Consider the following 4,612-nt stretch of genomic DNA (forward strand, 5'->3'; position numbering starts at 1 on the left):
GGCGCGGGCGAAGCCGCCAGGCCGAGTTGCTGGGAAGCCGACCAGCGTGGGAGCCGGCCGGGCGCACGCGGAACCGGCGGAGCGGCGCGAATCCCGCGGGCATGCTACCACAGGCGCGGGAGGAGGAGAGACGACTCGAGGAAGCCACAACAATGCGAGGCCTGCGGGGCGGGTGGCTGGGCGGTGATGAGGCAGGCTGGCGGCGGTCGCGGGCGTGGAGGAGCGGACGCCGGCGCGAGCGTGACGGATAGGGAAGCGAGTGGGCGCGTGGGGGTGGCGTCGGGGAGCTGCGGGCGTGCAGCTGGCGGTCAGTGCAGGCAACTGGGAGCCATGGGGGGTCGATGGAGCGCTTGGGTCGGAGCGGAGGCGCTCGGGAGGAGGGTAGCAGCAGCGCTTCATGGTGCCGGGCAGAGTTGGAGTAGCGACGGAGGCCAGCGATGAGGAGCCGCGGGAGCGGGGCATGGACGGCTGGTCGCGGACGGGCGTGGGAGGAGCGGGGGTGCACGAGATGCGAGCGGCTGGAGCAGGGGCGCGCGATGGCGGGCGCGCTCGCCGTTAGCCAGGTGCGGGGCTGGAGATGACAAGGAGGTCACCGGGGCAGAAAACAACTGCGCCGTAGGCCCTTGGTTGAGCTAGGCTATGTTTGTCCCCTGAGGCATTTTATAAATCAATGCCCAATGGACAAGGTACATTGTAGATGATGACACATGTTACGAGTGAACATCGTATTCTTTGTCAGCAACAGTGGCCAGAGTATGGCCTCGGTATGGCCGTCTTGTCCAAACTGTAGCAGGCCGGCTAGACCAGCCGGACGGGGAGCTGGCCGGGAAGCCGGGACGGCAAGCCGGTCGAGGTGGCCAGGCAGCCGGACCAGGGTATTGGCCGCCCCGTTGTTTTTGAAGAGTCGTCTGTTGTCTTGGGCCTACCCGGGGGCCATCCCCCCGACACTATGCTTACAACACTCTGAAGATTCCAGGGCCAATAGGCGTCATTTCCATTCGATCGGACGAGAAAGACGCAATCATATGCGTGGACAAGATGTACTAGGAAGCGGTCGCTGCAGAGGCCGCGGAAGCTACCGCTCCTGCCAAGGAAAGCACGAAAAATAAGAAAGCTAGCAAGGATGCCAGCAAGGAAAACGGGAAGCGTAGCGCTTCAGAGTGTGCTACGTCTGTTGATGACTTGCCGGGGATTTCCAATAGCAAGAGATCCAAGGTTGCTGCACCCGCTGTGAAGAAGGTCCCGGCAGGGCTGGCTGGCGCTAATGGTACATTTACCATTAGTGCCACCCTCAATGACAAATAGGAAAGCGTGCTCGTTGCCTTCCTGCGGGCGAATGTTGATGTGTTTGCTTGGCAACCATCTGACATCCCTAGTGTTCCCACAGAGGTAATCGAGCATGACCTTGCTGTCTGCCCATATGCCCGACCCATCAAGCGGAAGGTCCAGAAGTAAGCTTTGGAGCGTCAGCAGTTTATTCCCGAGGAGATCAAGAAACTTGAGGCAGGTGGTTTGGTCAGAGGGGTATTGCATCCAATGTGCTTAGCAAATCCAATGGTGGTGCGCAAGGCTAATGGGAAATGGAAGCTTTGCATAGATTTCACAGATCTGAACAAAGCATGCTCGAAGGACCCATTCATGTTGCCGCGCATCGACCATATTGTGGATTCCACCTTCGGGTGTGACCTGCTTTACTTCTTGGATGCCTTCTCTGGACATCACCAAATCCTCATGTCCAAGGAAGGCAAAGAGAAGACCGAGTTCATAACCCCATGTGCCACATATTGCTTTGTACGGATGTCCTTCGGGTTGAAGAGCGCCGGATCCACTTTTGCAAGAGCGGTACATATTGGTTTGAGTCCCAGCTACAGAGAAATATTGAAGCCTACATGGATGATATAGTGGTCAAGACCAAGAACAGATTGGCCCTCATTCAGGACTTGGAAGAGACCTTTGCAAATCTACGCAAGATCAACTTGAAGCTGAACTTGAAGAAGTGTGTTTTTGGCATTCCTTCCGGAAATCTACTTGGCTTCTTCGTGTTCCATCAGGGGATAGAGGCCAACCCCGACAAGATCAAGGCTATCGAGCAGATTCAAGCACCCAAGACAGTTAAACACGTGAGGTGTTTGACTGGATGTGTTGCCGGGTCGAGCAGGTTCATTTCCATGTATGTTAAGCATGCCCTATCGTTCTTCAAAATCTTGAATAAGCCGGGGGCCGTGGAGTGGGCGCAGGAGGCGGACGCTACACTACAAGATTTGAAGACCTCCTTTCCTCTGTTCCCACCTTAGTCGCTCCTAAACCACAAGAGCCGTTGCTGCTATATTTAGCAGCGACTAATCAAGTGGTTAGTGCAACACTGGTGGCACAGCGGGAGATAGATGAAGAAGTAGCCGCCACCATCGTCCCCTCTGGAGAGGAAAGTGAACCAGTCCCGACAAGGTCATATGTAGTTCAAGACAAGGAAGAGAAGGGCAGCGGAGGCAGTTCCAAGGTCGCGGCAAGGAAGAAGGTGGTGCAGTGCCCAGTGTACTTCGTCAACTCCCTGCTGCAGGGGGCTAGGTCAAGGTACTCTGGCATGCAAAAGTAGATTTTTGGCCTCATCATGGCCTCAAGGAAACTGTGCCACTACTTCCAAGCCCATGAGATCACAGTTGTCACCCGCTTCCCCTTGCAACGCATACTCCGAAACCCCAAGGCCACTGGCAGAATTGTGGAATGGGCTTTGGAGTTATCTAGCTTTGGTTTGAAGTTTGAAAGCACGTCAACTATTCAGAGTAAAGCACTAGCAGAGTTCATTGCGGAGTGGGCGCCTACCCGTGATGAAGAAGTGCTGGAGATAGTCATCCCTAGCAAGGAAGCGCCCCAAGAATGGATCATGTACTTTGATGGTGCCTTCTCCCTGCAAGGTGTAGGAGTAGGCGTGCTTCTCGTTGCTCCCACTAGGGAGCACCTCAAGTACGTCATTCAAATGCATTTTCCCTAGGAGAAGGCTACCAACCACAATGCAGTGTACGAAGAACTCCTTGCCGGGCTCAGAATTGCAACAGAACTGGGAATCAAGAAGCAGCTCATCCATGGAGATTCACAACTTGTGGTGAGGCAAGTAAACAAGGATTATCAAAGCCCATTGATGGAGGCATACGTCGAGGGAGTGAGAAAGTTGGAGAAGTGCTTTGAAGGATTGCAAACAGAGCACGTGCCACGTGCGGAAAATAGCATTGTTGATCATCTGTCAAAGTGCGTTGCGCAAAAACTCGTTGTGGAACCAGGGACTTGTGTTCTCCATCTTACTCAGCCCTCTGTATCCCTGGCAACAATGGCCAGAAAGAGGAGTGTCGTGGGAAACGAACACCTATGGGGCAGGGCCCCTTCTCGGTCCGGCAGGGAGCGGAGGGCGCACGAAGAGCAGATCGAGGCGAGGCACGCAGGGGATTTTACCCAGCTTCGGAGCTCTCCGGAGAGATAAAACTCCTACTGCTGCTTTGTGTTTGTATTGTGTTCTTGCTCGAGAGCGTGGGTGTGTAGTAGTTTCGAATGAGTCGAACCCCCTCTACGTTGCGCATGGGCCTCCTTTTATAGGCTAAAGGGGTCACCGACAGGTGGCACCGCAGAGAGGGGTAAAAAAGTAAAAAGAGAGGTTGGTACAACCGCTATCTACAGTGCCCCCTACCTAACTCAGACGGCAGGGGACAAGGGCATTTAATGCCCGTCCGGTCGCCTAAACAGTGCAGGAAACGACCGTTAGGGGCGCCACCGATTGCCACGATGGCCTTCTCGTCATCTCCACTTGCCACCTAGCACCGCTTGGCTGCATAGCTACCTGCCACGTGCGCCAGGAACGATCCTGTGGTGACACGTCGTCGGATGCGCTGGAGCGTGGGCGCAGAGTGGTGGCTTCGCCGCGGCAAGTGCCTTGCCGCAGTCGTTGTCTTGTCGCACCCGAAAGCTTGTCGCTCGCCGGGTCTTGTCGGGACGCGAGGTGCGTCGCGGCAAGTTTCTTGGCTGGCCCTCCTGGCAAGCTCCTCTTGCCGGGGCCTTGTTCTTCCCGGCAAGCTCCTCTTGCCGGGGTCTTGTCTTCTTAGTTAAAACACTTTGTTCTTGAATGACATAAATATGAGCTACGGAGGGTCTTGGCGGATGCCCGGCAAGCCTTGCCGCGGGACGCTGCGACTGCCCGTGCACAAGTTCGGGATACTAAGGTACCCCTACTTTAGTACACCGACAGGAGCCCCCGGGCCTGGGCCATACATGGTGCCGAGCGCTGTTGGGCCAGGCCCAAAACAGGGCACGGGCACACGCGGCCTGAGTCCACATCAAATCTAACTCCGTATCCACCGCGCCCTCTCGTAACAGCATGCGTCAAACGCGGCATCGTGGGAGAGATCGTGGGCAATTCTATAATCAAGAAAGGCGTAACGTTCGCCTCTCCTCTTTATAAGCAGAGGAAACAGGGGCCGTTCCCCCACCTTCGCCACTTGCGGTTTCTTCCTCAGAAAGCTCCGCCGCTCCCCTCCGCTTCCCAAGCCGAAAGAGAGCAGCGCTCCGCCGTCCGTCGCCGCCGTCGCCACCAACGCCTCCGCGCTCCCCCACCGCCTCCGCCATGGCT

The sequence above is a fragment of the Triticum dicoccoides genome, chromosome 1B (assembly GCF_002162155.2).
Source record: "Triticum dicoccoides isolate Atlit2015 ecotype Zavitan chromosome 1B, WEW_v2.0, whole genome shotgun sequence".
Lineage (NCBI taxonomy): Eukaryota > Viridiplantae > Streptophyta > Magnoliopsida > Poales > Poaceae > Triticum > Triticum dicoccoides.